General features: G+C 42.0%; 1 non-coding gene across 1 annotated transcript; it reads left to right on the top strand.

Moving 5' to 3' along the window:
- The first annotated feature begins 1,532 nt into the window (after positions 1-1,532).
- On the top strand, positions 1,533-1,639 carry LOC111887413 (small nucleolar RNA R71). The gene has a single exon (XR_002848745.2). It is a non-coding gene; the product is annotated as a small nucleolar RNA R71 (small nucleolar RNA).
- Positions 1,640-19,658: the final 18,019 nt, after the last annotated feature.

Raw genomic sequence — 19,658 nt, 5'->3', positions numbered from 1 at the left:
TGGCTTCTGGAATAGCTTTAAACATTATAGATTCATGACCCACCCTTAATGTCAATGTAGACTCACATATATCAATTAAAGCACACGCGGTGTTCAAGAATGATCTACCCAAAATAATTGGAATTTCGGGGTCTTCTTTCATATCAACTACCATGAAGTCTACTGGGAAAATAAACTTGTCAACTTTTATTAGGAGATCCTCACAAACGCCTTGTGGATGAATTATCGTATTGTCCGCCAAATGGATCTTCATATTCACCGGCCTTGGTTCTGGTAATTTCAACTTCTTAAAGAATGACAAAGGCATCAAATTGATGCTTGCCCCCGAATCAGCTAATGCTCAGGTGAAAACTTCATTACCAAATTGGCACGGAATCACCATATTTCCCGGATCACCCTTCTTTTCAGGTAGCTCACTCATCAATATTTCCGCGACTTCAGCCAAATCTTTCCTAGCAGCAAAAAGGCCCTTAAGCAAGTTGAAGTACTTAGGTGTTTGTAGCATTGTTTCCACAAATGGCACATTAACTTGTAAAGCTTTAACATGCGTCATGAAGGTTCTGTATGCTTCTACTTTTTCTGCAGGCATGGCTTTGATTGGGTATGGCAGAGGAGGATTATAAGGCTTCAAAGAACTGACAGTTTTCTCATTTACGCATGGACTCGTCGAGTTCATTGGAGTGACTCGGCGAGTCGGATCGGGTTTTGCTGGTTCCGATTCTTCTACCTTTTCTGCCTTTTTCTTGGAGATTCTCAGTGCTTCTGTAAATGTTTCTTCACTGCTGGAGGTTATTACACTTACATTATCCATTCTTGGATTGGGTTCGGTGTTAATTGGAAGTTGACCCGGTCTTCTATCATTCACTTGATGCGCAAGCTACCCCAACTGTTTCTCAATGTTGAGAATTGATGCTTGCTGATTCCTAAGCATGTTTCTGGTCTCGTGTATGGCAGCATCGTGACCATTGTGTCTTTTTTCGGACGCGGCTATGAATCTAGTGAATAACTCTTCTAAATTGGCTTTCTTTTCTACCGGTTCTTCCTTTTGGTATAGTCCCCTCTCCTTCTGCTTGTATTTCTCCTCCTTTGCTTTCTTATACTCTTCGTATGGTAGCCATTCCTTCTTAGGTTTCCGCCAATTTTCATCATATCAATCGCCACTTGAATAGAAGACTTGAGCTCTCTTATTTCCATTCTCATCCAAATCACAATCCTTTGTGAGATGGGGCCCTCTACAATTTTCGCATCCTACCCTAATAGCATGGATTGTTTGATCCATTTTTGTCATTCTTCGATCTAGACTATCAAGCTTAGCTATCACCGCCACCATGCTATCATTTGCCGCGTTCACTACCCCACGACTTACTTCGTTTCTCGGATTATGGTATTCTCTAGAGTGCTTAGAGAATTCTTCAATTAATTCTTTAATTACCGGGGGCGCCTTCTTTGTGAGCGGGCCTTGAGAATCAAGCAATTGCCTTGTGGTGACATTGACTCCATCATAGAAGATGGAGACCTCTTGTTGGCTATTAAGGTTATGGTGTGGGCAATTTCTAAGTAGGCTCTTGTATCTTTCCCAAGCTTCATAAAGAGATTCTCCGGGTTGTTGCTCGAAGTTGGCAATGGCTTTCTTTAGCTTGGCTATCTTGGAGTGCGAGCAGAAATGGTCTATGAACTCTTCTTTCATCTTGGCCCATGTGGTGATCGATCCAGGAGGCAGTGACTTTAACCAATCTTTTGCAGCTCCTTTAAATGTGACAGGAAGCATGCGAAGAAGCTGGGTCTCGCGTGGAACATTCGGGACGTTGAAATAATCGGCCACATTATTCACTTTGTCCAAGTGCTTGTAAGCGTCTTCGTGATCCTTCCCGTAAAAAGGAATCTCCTTGAGTTGGGCGAGAATATGGCCTTTTAGTTCGAAAGTAGCGGTCGCGGGAATTGCGGGTTGCACAAGTCCCGGCCCGGTATCATCACGCATCCTTTTCTTCCATTCCCCCATGGGGACTTCATCAATGTTAGCCATTGTGATAGCTAACTCTTCTTCAGAATCGGTTTCGTGCTCGTAAGTATGCTCTTCTTCTTCCTCGGTCTCGTACTCGATATCTTCTTGAATTGGTTCTTCAACTGTCAACGAGGCACTGGATGCTCCTGATTTGCTGCTCTTCTTCTTGCTGAAAATGGATTTTATGTTTTTGAGTGGTGATTTCTTTGAAGATGTGGTTTCTCCAACGGCTTCTCCTTTTCTTCTTCTTAGTGCGGATTCCGGGTCTTCCAAAGGAGGGACCAGAGGTGTATCAGATCCTCGGGTCATGAAACAACTGTAAACAAACAAAAGAAAAGAAACAGAATGCGTAAAAAGAACAAAAATGAAATAAAAAATAAAGACTGAAACAGCGATGTACTCGCCGAGATGAGAAGCCAGAGAAACCCTAGAAGACGACTGTCACACCCCAAAACCAAGAACGGCGGAAACGTTCTGGGGCGGAGGACGTCATGTATAGTATCACAACACAGTAAATGTAAATAAGAAAACAACATCATCCATTGCATTAAATATATAATTTCAATACAAGCGTGTTCTGTACAGTTATAGACACCAAAATAATGTAAAACAAAATAAAATGAGATGAGTCTTGAATGCACTCCATCTTCTCAAAAGCTGGCCTCGGTACCTGTCTACTGATGACCTGAGAATACAAGTTATTTTGAAAGAGTTTATCAGCATTAAGCTGGTGAGTTCATAAGTATTTTAGTGTCAATGTTTGTTGTCAAAAATGTCTGAACGTGTCTCAAGTATAAGTTTGTAAAATGTATGTAAGTGTTTGAAAGTGTTTGTAAAAGTTTGAATCTCTCAGAAAAACCTATATTTTCTATTAAAGTAATCTTCTACCAAGGCTTAGCTGTTTTGTATACTCGTTTGTTGTAAAAGTATGTAATTTCCCAAGTGTAACTATCATTTAATAAAATATAGTATGTACATTAATGCTTAAGTGAGGTTATCACTAAAATATGTAATGGGTAAATCATTGTAGTACTGTAGTTTTGTATATTAAGAATTACTGTTGTACTAACTACCTTAAACCGGATTTATATTAAGGTAAAATGTGATAAATTGCACCATGCTATCGACTGGTAACAACGACATACGAATGGTCGTAATAACGGAATGACGTTTGGCACCCGCAGACCTGCAGGTCTGGCTGTAGCTAGCAGCAAGGTGTAGGATAGTCAATCCAGTATAGATCTATACGCAAACTCACGCTCTCCCTCCAAGAGAATTCTGGCTACAACTCGGGACATGACATTTAAGGCATGCACCGATACAGTGGATCACAATTGTTAACGTATTCTCGTATATGTAATGTAATGTTTCTAGTTATAGTATAGTTGTATATGTTCTCGTAGTATAGTTGTATATGTTCATGTTTCTAGTATAGCTGTATATGTTCATGTTTCTAGTATATCTGTATATGTTCCTGTGTTACCCGGATGGTAACTAACTATTGATGTACTAAAAAGTATGAATATGGAAGTACTTTTATGTCTATATATGTATATATGATATATAAGTAATATTGAAACGACCTTCGGATGGTCACCCGAAATCCCACCAGACCACATCTCAAGGCGCGAAAAGGAAATAGGGCGGATGGCATTCCTAAGCCCTTTAAACATTATTTATACATCTATACATATATGGACATGCAATTGAATATTTAAAAGCATAAAATAAGTTTTCATAAAACATTTGAAGCATAAATATTATTTCAAGAGAAGATCGACTTGGTGTCAATCCTTAAAACAATTAGAAGGCATAAGTAAATAAAACAGTTTTAAGTATAAGAAGCATTTGTTTGAATCACAGTCTGAAAATAAGTTTGGATAGTAAAAGAGTTTGTAAAACATTTCAAAGTAAAGCAGTTTGATAAACAGTTTGAACAGTGGTAAAAATCGTTGTTTTCCTAGTTATTAATCACATGTGATTAAATGCAATCACATGTGATTGAAGCAATAACTATAAGTATTTGACTTGTATTCCCCCCATAAAGTATTTAAAACATTTAAAATCATTTCAAAGGTTGATTCAAGGGGTATGAACTCACTTGTGGTGAGTTGTACGAATTGCAGTGTCGGATACCGTGCTAGGTGGCAAACGGAGACTTGTTTACACGCACGAGCCTAGTTATCATATAATAAGCATATATATAACTAATTAGCCAAATAATAACTTAATAATTAAGTTAATACACTTAGGAACATGAAAACACTTTTTATAAGTGTTATAGGTCCTAATGGTTGCATCTAAGTTGCTACGGGACAAGGCAAAAGGGTTTGAAACATCAAATGGCCTTGCATAAGAGTTCACCACCCAAAAAACCCCACCCTTTGGAGTTTACGACCATAAACTCATGGGTTTATGGCCGTGAACTCCTCACTTGGTGGTTTTGGGTGTTTTAAGGTGTTATCTTGATCCTAGAACACTCCTAGCTTTGTTGGAATAACACATGAAGTAGTTTAAGGCCCTAGAATGCTCCATAGGGGAGTTTACGGCCTAATGTCCATATACCCTAGAGTTTACGGCCGTAAACTCCTATGGGGTCTTGGATTTTAATTCATTTAAGGCACTTGCACATCAAGGATAGCTTCCATGATTTTATCTAAGGCTAATGGGGACAAGAGGCACACATTTGTGCCTTCACTTGGAGTTTACGGCCCAAGAGGTGTTCCTTGGCCGTAAACTCCCTTTAAGGGATGTTCTTGATGTCTTTTACTCCCCATTCAAGTCCTAGGTGTTCAATGGTAATTGTCTTAGAGCCTTAGGGGTGTTTGTGGTGCATTTAACCCTTGGAAAAGGGGTTTACGGCCCAAGAGAGGTTCTTGGCCGTAAACTCCTATAAACCTATGATTTTGAAGTGTTTTGATGTCTAAAATGGTTACAAGCATTTGAGGGTTAAAGTCCTTAAGCATTAGGGGTGGTTTAGGGCACTAAATGCCCTTGAAAAGGGGTTTACGGCCCAAGAAAAGTCCTTGGCCGTAAACTCCTATTACTTGTTGATTTTGGATGCTTTCTAGTCTCTTAAGATCATACACAAGGTCCTTAATAAGTTGCTTAACAAGAAAATGGGTCTAGGTAGCCTTAAAGCTCCATTTTGGAGTTTACTCCCCAAGAACGTTCTTGGGCGGTAAACTCCCGGATCTTGTAATCTAAACATGTAATTGATGTTATAAAGCATCTAACAAGTATTAAAACACATTTAGTAAAGTAGACTCAAAATCTGGGATGAAAACCCGAAGATCCGTCAGAGAGAATATGGCTTTTCTCTATTTGGAATTGTGAATAATGAATTAATTTAATTCAGAAAACTATTTATAGTCCTGGAATATTTTGGCAAAAAATATTTTTATTCCTGATATAGGACTGTAACATTATGAAACTTGGAATGCTCAACTTTCACAAAACCAGGAGCATCCACTCTCCTGATAACTCCTTAAACATAAACCCTAATGTACACAAACTGGTTCGGAAAAGTATGAAAATCACTGAAACTGGACTAGCTTCTATTGGATAGATAATGTTCGTACAAATGGAAATTTCGGGTTGTCACAACGACAAAGGAAGCTAGAATTCAATCCCGGAGAGTAATTGAGGCAAAATTTCATCATTCCATTTATTCTTTTGTTTTATCATTATGGTTAAGCAACTCAACTTTGTTTGTTTGTTGTTATTTACTTCAATTATGAGCTAAAACCTTTAGACTTCTGTTTAGGGATACAAAGTTGACAATATGGTTTGATTGATTGGTAGGATTAATTCCAAGTTGGTGAATTTTTGTTATTTTAGCTTGCTAAAGAACCTTGTGTGTGAATACTAATTAATTTTCTGTTAATAGGAAGATAATTGATTAGCATGAACATCTATTGATTATTAACCTCATATGCTATGTGATCACTATGCTATATGTCTAGGATTAATGAATATGAAACTAGAATTAATAAGAAAATTGAGTAAATTCATGTGCAAGCTTGTAAGATGACCATCAAACAAGAAGTTAATTAAAAGAATAAATTAGTTAACTATTGCAAGTCTAACTTAACCCGAATAATTAATATAGTGAATATAATTAAATTAGACAATTGGCCACTATTTAAGTTAGTTTATTTGCTAAGGATTAGGGTAGTGAATACGACTCTAATCACTTGAATCGGTAACCAACAAAAGAATTAATCCATTGCACCATTACCTTGAAACCAAGCATAGAGTTAACCAAGTTGAACTAAACAGAAGTTCCTTTCCAATTATTGAATCTAGTTAAGTCTTTATTTCCTAGTTCTTAAATTAGTAATAGTTAGTAAGTTTCTAGTCTTGTAAAACTAGAGAACACCCCTACTTATTAATTAACTTAGATAAAATTAGTTTTTAATTTAATTTGTCGTTCCCTGTGATCGATACCCTGCTTATTTAGCTATACCACAATTGATAGGTTCACTGCCTTTTGTGTGTTATTTGATAATTAAAAGTAGGTTTAAAACTAAGTGAGTTTTCACACATCACTTATGCTTCGGCGGTAGGCTCGATCATGTATGCTATGACCTGTACTCGTCCTGATGTAGCCTTTGCTTTAAGCATGGTTAGTAGGTATTAGGGGAATCCTGGTAAGGATCATTGGACAGCGGTAAAGAACATTCTCAATTACCTGCGGAGGACTAAGGACTGGGTCCTTACCCTTGGTGGGAGTGATGACTTGAGAGTTGTAGGGTATAGTGATGCTAGCTTCCAGACTGATAGGGATAATTTCCGCTCTCAGTCGGGCTGGGTCTTTACCTTAAATGGAGGAGCAATCTCTTGGAAAAGTTCCAAACAGGAGACAGTGGCTGATTCAACTTGCGAATCAGAGTATATAGCGGCAAGCAAAGCGGCAAAAGAGGCTATGTGGCAAAAGAACTTTATTGGAGACCTTGGAGTTGTACCAGCTATATCAAGGCCTATAGATATTTTCTGTGATAGTGAAAGTGCAGTTGCCTTAGAAAAGGAACCAAGGGATCATGGGAGATCCAGGCACATCGACAGAAAATATCATTTCATCAGACATCGTATAGAAGAAGGACTTCTCGTGGCAAAGAGGGTATCATCGGATGAGAACCCGGCAGATCCCCTCACGAAGGGACTGGGTAGGGTTAAGCATCTCTATCATGCTAGGAGTATAGGGTTGAAGGATGATATTAGTTTTAGTAGTTAGATAATTTTGAAATTTGTAAAATGTAATTGACATTTGATGATGAATAAAAGCTGTGTTTATTTATGAGTAAAGTGTTGCTATCTCTTGTCAATCGTTTACTATTATTTCTTTTGCATGTTTTGACTTCCAGAATATTTATGTTGTTTTACATATTATTCAAATTATCCACAGTCAGTCATATGTTGGAAGTAGATATGAAGTAAGACTCTCATGAGTTGTTTGTAGAGGTCTAAGATGTTGGACATGGCCTCAACACTCATGAGTGCTCATAAGTTCTGAGTATTGGGTTCAACCCACGCTCGCTAGCATCACTTCATGGAATTTATCTCGAGTGATCGCGAGACGGTAATATCATATAAGTCTTCAAACCTAGTGATATTACTTGTTAACTATGAGTTAGTTATGCTCTGAACGTGCGAAACCGCATTGGTAACTCGATGTTATAAAACGTGTGTTTGTGTGTAATTTAACAAGTAGTAGAACAAGCATATGAGTCGAAGTTTATTTGTTCCTTCTTGGATTAGAAGATGATATCTGGGCCGCTCGATGATTTTGTTTTGACCTATGTACCGGGCCTGGTCAGAACTAAGTTGATGTGTTCAATTAAGTTCTATGTTAAACAAATCGGAAATCGGGAAACAAACTGCTGGACAATAAGCAAGACTATGTTCCATGTGTTTATCCGGCTGATATCTAGAACAGAGGATTATATGATCCCTTATTTGAAATGGCGTACCATCATCTTCTCAGTTCCGAGAAGCCTTGAAAAGAGCTACGATTGTCGATCGGTTCCTGAAGTCATACTTGCAGTTATAGTTATTAGACTTATCCAAGTGGGAGACTATTGGATAAGGTGTCTATGTCCATACCTTTTTCTGGTATGTACTTGACCTGGTTTGGCATGGTCCATTTGGGTTACATGGAATCATGCATTTGGATAGACAAAATGAGAGAAATAACACTTATGGTTTATTAGTATATTATAAGTTCTAATATATTAATAATAATCTTATTTAATTAGTATTGATCAAAAATTAATCTAGAATTAATTAAGTGATCAAAAGGTATATATTTTGTATGGTGTTTGTATATATTTTTTATAATTATTCAAGAAATTAGTTTGTTATTTTATAAACAAAAACATTGAAGTCAACAAAAAGTAATACAGAAGGGTAAAATTGTCATTTTTATAATTCAGCGCAACAATTAACAGGTTCCAAACAAACAGCATGTTAAAAATTCAAATCTTAAAAGTTCGGACTCTCTTAGAAATTCAGATCTCTTAAAAATCCAGATCTAAAAAATTCAGATCCTGTCAAACAGCCCTTCATTTTTTATTTTAGCACCACAATTTATCAATTTTAACTATTCCCTAAATATTCTTTGGGTTTTTTTAAATGAAACTTAAATTTATATTTAAGTTGACACTGTAATGCTATATTGAAATTAACAATTTAAGTATTTTGTCTTAACTATTCAAAAGTTGTAGCTTTAAATAGATAATAGTTTACATACAACATATTAAATCTAGTAAATTAAGTATAATATATTAAGAGTTAAAGACATAACTTTATAAGTAGAAGTAAATATATTATTTTAATATTTAAATTTAGTTTATGTATGATTACACTTTAGGTTTGATATTTATTTAACATTATTAACCAACTTACAATTTATCACTTTTAACTATTATAAAATATTCTTTGGGTTGTTTATGTTAAACTAAAATTTATATTTAAGTTGACCCTTAATTTTATATTTAAATTAATAATTGAAGTATTTTATACAAATTTTTCAAAAGTTGCTCCAGACATTAGTACGCCCGGTGTACATGAGTGTATGCCCAGTGTACTAGGACACACCTAGTATGCTCAGCGTACCCTTATGTACACTCAACGTACTCCCTCCTGACTCAAAGTGGCAACTTCAGTCCTCCTACTCCTCATGGCCCAACTCAAATATTCCAGGGATTACAATTGGAATGTAACACCCAAAATTTCAAATAACTTTTCCCATTTTAAAAACACACTTTCATTCATAATTGTTATAAAAATATCATTGTATCACATAATCAATTCATAACATCACATCCCAAGATGAAAATATGTAAAAGCTCCTCAAGTGTGTACTGTTCAAGCCGGCGCCTTCCCGCGATCCTCGCTGGCACCTGAAACACATAACATAACACTGTAAGCATAAATGCTTAGTGAGTTCCCCAAAATAGCACACGCAACACATATTAGCCACTCGAGGCTATAACTTTGTTTGACCCTCTGGTCAATGTGTCTTAGTGGGACCCTCCGGTCCTATAACTCTGAGGGCCCTCTGGCCCTAACTCTGTGGACCTTACGGTCCTAACTCTATAAACTCTGTAACATACATAGCATAAAGTACATAGAAATCTCATCATGAAAAAACATACAAATACTCTATCACATAACTCTAATTACCACTCTAGGTAATGTATAGTGAGAAGACTCACCTCGAGTAACTCGGTAATCTCGAACTCTATAAAATCTAGTCTAGTCTCCGCCAAATCATATGAAATAAACACTCTAAATCAATACATCTCTCAAGGCTAGACTATTCCCTCTATTAGTACTCTCAGAAGGGTAAAAGACCATTTTACCCCTCTCATGGCTCAAAGACCCTAAAGTTGACCAAACCCTAAAAGTCAACAAAAGTCAACTCTCCGGGTTACGCTACGCATACCAAACATGTACGTTGGGCGTACCCGACGTCCTCACAAAAACGAGGAGCGTGACCCTTTACGCCGCGCGTACTGGGATTACGCCCCGCGTAACTCCCAATTTCAGACTATAAGCTCTTGGGGTCTTAAACAGTTAAGACCCACGTCCAAGTTCTAGATATGACCATTTCTAAGCCTCTTAATCCATAAAGTTGGTGACTTTAAGCCTTTGCATGGCTGGACAAGTCACTAACACCCATAATATTCCATTTCCCAACTCTAGAGAGCTCATAACTCAAGTATGACCTCATATCAACGACCAACATGGAAACTTTATGGATCTATAACACAAATACCATTGAAATGGGACAGATCTAGGTCCATGGAGCACATTACACTCATAAAATCTTCATATTTGGGACTTTTAACCCTAGAAATGGTCCATGCAACATCAAACCAAAGAAAGAAGAAATTTTTGAACTTTATACCTCTAGATGAAGCTCCTTTCTCTGAAGATCTCATATCCAAACTTGCATTTCAAGCCCTAGCCTCCACAAGCTCTTCTCCTTCTTCTTCACTAACACACCAAGACACTTTTAGCTCCAAAACACACACACTCAAGCTATGGACGATGGAAGGCTCTCTCTTAGGGTTTCACTCTCTGATATGGAGGCTAAGAAATGAGCCTTAGCATCCTTTAAATAGTGCACAAGCCAAACATTTAGGGCTTGCATCTGGACCCATTTCACCCAACGTAACCCTGGGTATGCCCATCGTACCCAGGCAAGTCCGCGTCCAAATTAAGCGCATGAGTACGCACAACGTACTCCCCAGTACTCCCAGCGTACTCATTTGCTACAAGAACTCTCTCAAGGGACCAATTTTGACAACTTGACAAAATGGAAGGGTTAAATAGCTTTATCTGGATTTTGGGATGTTACAATTCTCCCCCACTAGAACCAGACTTCGCCCTCGAATTCTCACGCCGAAAACAACTCCGGATGCTGCTCCCGCATCTCTAACTCCGTCTCCCAAGTTAGCTTGGACCCCTTCCGATGTTGCCACTGGACCCGAACCAGAGGCCCCTCCTTGTTCCTCAGAACCTTGACCTTCCGGTCCAAGATCGCGATCGGTCTCTCAACATAATTCAGCCCTTCATCCACCTGGATATCCTCCAACGGCACCACCGCCGACTCGTCGGCTATACACTTCCTCAGCTCAGACACGTGGAAGGTATCATGAATATGGATCAACTCTTCTAGTAGCTCCAATCGATATGCTACCCTGCCCACCGTTGCGATCACCCTAAACAGTCCAATGTATCGGGGCCCCAACTTGCCCCTTTTCCTGAATCGGATCACTCCTTTACAATGAGACACTTTCAGGAGTACAAAAGCTCCAACCTGAAACTCGAGCTCGGATCGAAGCTTATCCGCGTAACTCTTTTGGCGACTCTGGGCCGTCAGCAACCTCTGTCTAACCTGTTGTATTTGCTCTGTCGTCTAAAGCACTATCTCAGTGTTGCCCATCACTCATTGCCCTACCTCTCCCCAATAGATGGGAGTCCGAGACTTCCTCCCATACAACAACTCAAAGGGAGGCATACCAATGCTCGAATGGTGGCTGTTGTTATAGGAAAACCCAGCCAAAGGTAGATACGTGTCCCAACTCCCTCTGAAGTACAACACACATGCCCGAAGCATGTCCTCGAGCGTCTGAATTGTCCGCTCACTCTGTCCGTCCGTCTGTGGGTGGTAAGCGGTACTGAAATTTATCCTAGTACCCAACTCCTCATGGAACTTCTTCCAGAACCTGGAAGTGAAATGCACATCACGATCTGACACAATCGAGATCGGTACACCATGCCGCGATACCACCTCCCTCACATGCACCTCTGCCAGCCTCTCTGCGGGAGAGCTCTCACTGATAGTAAGAAAATGAGCGCTCTTTGTCAGCCGGTTGAAGATCACCCAAATTGCATCGACGCCTCTCACAGTCCTCGACAATTTGGTGATAAAATCCATGGAAATTTGTTCCCACTTCCAATGGGGAACCTCAAGCGGATGCAACTTTCCATGTGGACACTGGTGCTCGGCCTTAACCCTGCGACAGGTCAAGCACTTCTCTGCAAACCACGCGACATCCCTCTTCATACAGGGCCACCAATAGTCTCTTTTCAGGTCCAAATACATTTTAGTGGCCCTTGGATGGATCAAAAACCTCGACCTGTGCGCCTCCTCCATCAAAATGGCACATGCCCCACCCTCAAATAACACCCAAATCCAGCCCTGGAAGGTCATAAGCCCCTGGCTATCGGCAATGAACTCAAATATTTGTATGATCACCCGCTCTCGCTTGCGGTTCAACGGTCTCATGGACTCTACCTGGGCCTCCCGAATGGTGTCCAACACCGGAGTCATCACTATCAACCTCACACATACATCTCCCAAAGGGGCACTCTCTGCCCTGCGACTCAAGGCATCGGCTACCATGTTAGCCTTGCCCCGGGTGCTACAGGATCTCACACTCATAATCCTTTACCACGTCCAACCATCTCCTCTGACGCATGTTCAGGTTGGGCTGATCCATCAGATACTTCAAGCTCTTGTGGTCCGTGTATATGGTACACCGAACCCCATAGAAATAGTGACGCCAGATCTTGAGGGGGAACACCACAACCCCCAACTCCAGATCATGAGTAGGATACCTCGTCTCATGAGGCGTCAGCTGCCTCGATGCGTATGCTATCACATGCCATCTCTGCATCAGCACCGCACCTAGTCCTGATATCGACACATCACAATATACCACAAATTCCTCCATTCCCTTCGGAAGGGTCAACACTGGGGCTTCGCACAATCTCTGGCTAAGTGTCTCGAATGAGGTCTGCTGCTCCGGGCCCCAACTGAAATTCACGCCCTTCCGGGTCAGTCTGGTGAAAGGAACTGCAATCCTGGATGAATCTCCGATAATAACCACCCAACCCCAAGAAACTCCTGATCTCCGTAGGGGATCTCGGCACCTCCCAACTCATCACTGCCTCAATCTTGGCCGGATCGACCAATATCCCATTCTCGTTGATGAGGTGTCCAACAAACTGGACCTCTCGTAACCAGAAATCACACTTGGAGAATTTGGCGTAAAGCGTCTCCGATCTCAGAACTCCGAGGATCTCCCTCAAATGCTCCTCATGCTGCTCTCTGGATCTCGAATACACCAATATATCATCAATGAACACAATCACCGAACGATCCAACATTGGCCTGCACACCCTGTTCATGAGATCCATGAACGCCGCCGGTGTATTGGTGAGCCCGGAAGGCATCACCACGAACTCGTAGTGCCCGTAACGAGTCTTGAATGCTGTCTTCTGGATATCCTCATCACGCACCCTCATCTGATTATATCCAGATCTCAAATCAATCTTGGAGAACCAAGACGCTCCATGCAACTGATCGAACAAATCATCGATCCTCGGTAAGGGGTAACGGTTCTTGACCGTCAGCTTGTTCAACTCCCGGTAATCAATGCACATCCGGTGTGAACCATCCTTTTTCTTGACAAAAAGGATCGGCGCTCCCCACGGCGAGCTACTCGTCCCTATGAACCCCTTTCCCAGAAGCTCCTGAAGCTTCGAGGATAACTCCTGCATCTCTGGAGGTGCAAGGCGATAGGGCGCCTTGGCGATAGGCGCTGCCCCCGGAACCAAATCAATACGGAACTCCACCTGCCTCTCGGGTGGCACACCCGAAAACTCCTTGGGGAAAACATCCGGGAACTCACACACTATTGGAACCTCATCGACCGTCCTCAGTCTCTCTCCACCTACCCTCGTATCCACCACATAAGCCACAAACCCATTATAGCCATGCTGTAGACTCTGCCTCGCTCTCAAGGCTGAACAAAATGCCGACCCAGAACGGGTACCCTCGCCATAAACCGTAAGAACTCCCCCACTAGGGTCTCGTATGGTCATCAGCTATCGCTCGCAGTCGATAATCGCTCCGATTCTGCTCAACCAGTCCATGCCCACGATGACACAAACATCTCCCATAGCAATTAGGACCAAATTAATCGGAAACTCAATGCCAAAGATCTCGAGCACACATCCCCGAATCACATCAATGGCATACACTGCTCTCTCGTCAGCTATCAAAACTCACAAAGGCCGACTCAACACCTTTCGAGGATACAGATGTGCCGACTAAAGGCTAACGACACAAAAGACCGACCCGCACCCGAGTCAAATAACACCAAAGTTGGCTCAGAACACACAAGAAATGTACCTACGCATATCACAATATAAGCATAACACCATAAACTCAAAATAAACAGATGAAAGAATACATACCAGCCACAACATCGGGTGCTACGCAGACCTCCTCCGCTGTCAACTGGAAAGCTCTCCCGTAAGCCCTCGGCGCCTCGGCCTTCACCGGCTGACTCTCCGTAGTTCGCACAGCATCAGGGACAGATCCCTGAGAAGCTCCCTGAGCTGACCCTCGCAAATGCGGACACTCGGCCTTCTGGTGTCCGGTCTGGTTGTCGTGAAAACAAACTGCAAACCATTGGGGCAATCCCTGGCCATATGCCCCTCCTTGGCACACTTGTAGCAAGACCCTGCTCTGCACATCCCCTCATGAATCTTGCCACACTTGCCACAAGTACGACCCTTCTGGTTCCCTGATCTTGAATCGGCAGGCTTAGCACACTTGGCAGCCGGCTGGGACTGTGCCAGTCGCCGATCCCTCCCCTAAGACTCTGCCTCCTCCCTGGCCTGAGTTTCTAGCTTAATCTCCCTCTTCCGGGCATTTGGCTGAATCTCGGCAAATGTCCAGTATGTAGAGTTCTCCACGAACTCTCGTATATCCCTCCTCAGAATACTCAGGTACCGACTCATACGTGCTTGCTCGGTAGACACATGCTCTGGGCAAAAACATCGCTCTCTCTGGAACATCTTGGTGATCACAATAACAGACTTAGTACCCTACTTGAGGGTAAGAAACTCTTGGGCCAAACGTTCCCTCTCTACCGGGGGAACGTACTCATCACCGCAAGCTCAGCAGAAGAAAAGTGCGCCGTCACAAACTTCCACCAGTCTTTCGCTGCCAAGCGAAGCTGGTTCAGCGCGAACCGGACCCTCAGATGCTCTGGACATGAACACGTATAGAAGCATCCCTCAATATTAGAAACCCATCTCATCGCAGCAATCGGATCCTGCGTCCCATCAAACTCTGGTGGCTTCGTGTTGCTGAACTCCTGGAACAGCAACGAATCGCCACACTGAGGTCTGGCAGCAGCAACAGCTGCGGTAGCAGCAGCCGCTGCAGCCTCAACAGCCGTTGCGTATCTCTCATCGAAAGTCTCAATCAGAGTGGTCTTGATAGACCAAAACATCTCTGGAATCTCCGCACGGATGGCCACAACCACCTCCTCATGAATCATCTGGCGGAGCTCCTCATCACTCACCCTGCTGGTCCCTGGTCTATGGCGTATCCCAACCATGATATCTCTAAAATACAACATAAAACATATCAGAGACTCGCTCGAACATACGCGCACTTGATAACTTGAACCTACTCGATCCATGGTACCCCAAGGATTCTTACTTGGGCTGCGCACTGCTCCGGTGTCTTTAGTAGTACGAGCCCAATACTACCGTCCACACCGCATCAATATTCACCCCAAGTCCTCCTCCTAGGATCCTAAGTCCCAAGTACTCTACTCTCTCTATACATAGTCTACTCCCTAGCAGATCTCTCATAAGCTCCTCACTGCTATCTATTCACTCGCAAGCATCTCCTAGCAGCAAAATCCCTAGGCTAAGGCAGCACAAATCAGGCCACTCTAGTCCTAATAAGAATACCTAGCCTACTCTTGCATGCATATCATATCATAATATATCTCACAACTCATAATGTAAGGGTATTTTGGGAAATCACTGTTCGGGCGCTGGCTGATCGTACACACTGCTCTGCTCTGCTCTTTCAAAAACTTTTTACTCTTGAGAAAATTTTTGTGAATTTTATTTTGAAAATCTCTCAAATCCTCAGTTTGAGTTCAGGTACACCCGAAGGTGCACCCGATTCCCTCAAACCAAGGCTCTGATACCAACTTGTAACACCCAAATTTTCAAATAATTTTTCACATTTTAAAAACACACTTTCATTCATAACTGTTATAAAAATATCGTTGTATCACATAACCAATTCATAACATCACATCCCAAGATTAAAATATGTAAAAGCTCCTCAAGTGTGTACTGATCAAGTCAGCGCCTTCCCGCGATCCTCACTGGTACCTGAAACACATAACATAACACTGTAAGCATAAATGCTTAGTGAGTTCCCCAAAATACCACATACAACACATATTAGCCACTTGAGGCTATAACTCTGTTTGACCCTCTGGTCAATGTGTCTCAATGGGACCCTCCGGTCCCATAACTCTGAGGGCCCTCTGGCCCTAACTCTGTGGACCTTACGGTCCTAACTCTGTAAACTCCGTAACATACATAGCATAAAGTACATTGAAATCTCATCATGCAAAAACATACAAATACTCTATCACATAACTCTAGTTACCACTCTAGGTAAAGTATAATGAGAAGGCTCAGCTCGGGTAACTCGGTAATCTCGAACTCTGTAAAATCTGGTCTAGCCTCCGCCTAATCATATGAAATAAACACTCTGAATCAATACATCTATGGCTAGACTATTCCCTCTCTTAGTACTCTCATAAGGGTAAAAGACCATTTTACCCCTCTCATGGCTCAAAGACCCTAAAGTTGACCAAACCCTAAAAGTCAACAAAAGTCAACTCTCCGGGTTACGCTGCGCGTACCAAACATGTACGCTGGGCGTACCCGACGTCCTCACAGAAACGAGGTGCACGACCCTTTACGATGCACATATTGGGATTACGCCCCGCATAACTCCCCGTTTCAGACTATAAGCTCTTGGGGTCTTAAATAGTTAAGACCCACGTCTAACTTCTAGATATGATCATTTCTAAGCCTCTTAATCCATAAATTTGGTGACTTTAATCCTTTGCATGGCTGGAGAAGTCACTAACACCCATAATATTCCATTTCCCAACTCTAGAGTGCTCATAACTCAAGTATGACCTCATATCAACGACCAAGATGGAAACTTTATGGATCTATAACACAAATACCACTGAAATGGGACAGATCAAGGTCCATGGAGCACATTACATTCATAAAGTCTTCATCTTTGGGACTTTTAACCCTAGAAATGGTCCATGGAACATCAAACCAAATAAAGAGGAAATTTTTGAACTTTATACCTCTAGATGAAGCTCCTTTCTCTGAAGATCTCATATCCAAACTTGCATTTCAAGACCTAGCCTCCACAAGCTCTTCTCCTTCTTCTTCACTAACACACCAAGACACTTTTAGCTCCAAAACACACACACTCAAGCTATGGACGATGGAAGGCTCTCTCTTAGGGTTTCACTCTCTGATATGGAGGCTGAGAAATGAGCCTTAGCATCCTTTAAATAGTGCACAAGCCAAACATTTAGGGTTTGCATCTGGACCCATTATGCCCAGCGTACCCAGGCAAATCCGCGTCCAAATTAAGCGCGTGAGTATGCGTAACGTACTCCCTAGTACGCCCAGCGTACTCATTTGCTACAAGAACTCTCTCAAGGGACCAATTTTGACAACTTGACAAAATGGAAGGGTTAAATAGCTTTACCTGGATTTCGGGATGTTACATGGAAACTTGCAAAAGAGGAGGGATTTGAAATATACCTACGATGTTCGGGATGTTACAATTCTCCCCCATTTGAGCTAGACTTCGTCCCCGAAGTCTGCTGTGGCGAAAAGATCCGGGTAGTGCTCCCATATTTCGGACTTTGGCTCCTAATTCCACTCAGATCCCTTCCAATGTCGCCACTGCACCTTCACCAAAGGTATTTTCGTGGTATGCAGAGGTTTTATCTTCCTTTCCAAAATAGCCACCAGCTGTTCCACGTAGTTCAGGTTTTCATCAACTTGGACATCATCTAATGACACTACCGCATCCTCATCCAATATGCACTTTTGCAACTGGGAAATGTGAAAAGTGATGTGAATCTGGCTGAGCTCCTCTGGAAGATCCAGTCTATAAGCAACTTTTCCAACCCAGGAAACAACTCGAAATGGTCCAATAAATCGGGGACCCAATTTTCCCCTCTTCCTAAAGCATATCACACCCTTCCACGGTGAAACCTTCAGGAGCACCATATCACTGACCTGAAACTCCAACTCAGATCGGCATCGGTGATCATAACTTTTCTGCGGACTCTGAGCGGTCTTGAGTCGCTGTCTGATCTGCTGAATCCTCTCGGTAGTTTACATAACTATCTCTGTCCGACCCATCACCCTGCGACCCACCTCGCCCCAACAGACTGGGGTGCGACACCTCCTCCCATACAACAGATCATAAGGCGGGGCGCCAATGCTGGAATGAAAGCTGCTATTTTATGAGAACTCGACAAGGGGTAGGTAGGAGTCCCAGCTCCCACCGAAGTCAATAACACAGGCTCTCAGCATGTCCTCAAGATTTTGTATGGTCCGCTCACTCTGGCCATCCGTCTGCGGATGATATGCTGTACTGAAATGCGGCCGTGTGCCTAGTTCCTCGTGGAACTTCTGGCAGAATCGGGAGGTGAATCAAACATCACGGTCTGAGACGATAGAGACTGGAACCCCATGTCGCGCAAAAATGTCACGGACGTATAGCTCGTCCAATTTCTCGGCCGATGAGCTCTCCCGAATGGCCATAAAGTGGGCACTCTTGGTCAGTCGATCCACAATGACCCATATGGCGTCAAAACCCCTTACTGTCCTTAGCAACTTTGTGATAAAAGCCATCCTGATTTGCTCTCGTTTGCACATGGGTACCTCAAGAGGCTGCATCTTTCCATGCATCCTTTGGTGCTCCGCCTTGACTATCCAACAGGTCAGGCACATTTCCACATACCAAGCGATCTATCGCTTCATGCACGGCCACCAGTAACTCAAACACAAATCCTGGTACATCTTGGTGGCCCCCGGATGAATAGAAAAGTGAGACTTTTAAACCTCTTCCAAACCGATCTGTCTGACCCCACCAGACATCGGAACCCAGACCCGACTACAACGGGTCGACAATTATAACGCCCGTAGATCCGGGCTACTCAATTTAGAGATAATAGGGGTCGAAAATGAAATTTTGAAAAAATATTATTTATAATAAATAATCTTAACCAAGTGGTAGAATCCGTCTCAAGGGTTCCGTACATATAAAGAACGCCGAAATCCGAGTTATAACGAAGAAGTTATGGCCCGTCGAAGTTTTACGGAAAAGCTAGCACGACACTGAGAGACGTAAATAGTAAATTTACGATGGAGGACTTTTCAGCCTTATAAATATAAAAAAAAAAAGTTTTAGTATATGTTAAACCAAGAACATACAAAAAAAGAACGCCCAAATCTGACTTCGTATGAGGAAGTTATGAAATTTATAAGATTTGGCTTAGTAGTGAACAGCCCGAAACTCGAATTTTAGATCGAGCGATTTTTGGCCTATGCGACCTAAATGAGAATTAAATATCTCATTAATAGGAACTCAACGGTAAAAAGACAGACAAAAACAGAGTCTGTATGTAGAAGTTATAAATTTTACGCGGATATTTAACAATATAATCTTTTCGTACTGTTAAATTTAAGATCGGTCGAGAAT

This window comes from Lactuca sativa, chromosome 5 (genome assembly GCF_002870075.4).
Source record: "Lactuca sativa cultivar Salinas chromosome 5, Lsat_Salinas_v11, whole genome shotgun sequence".
In the NCBI taxonomy this organism is placed as follows: domain Eukaryota; kingdom Viridiplantae; phylum Streptophyta; class Magnoliopsida; order Asterales; family Asteraceae; genus Lactuca; species Lactuca sativa.
This window is presented reverse-complemented; position numbering and strand designations above follow the sequence as displayed.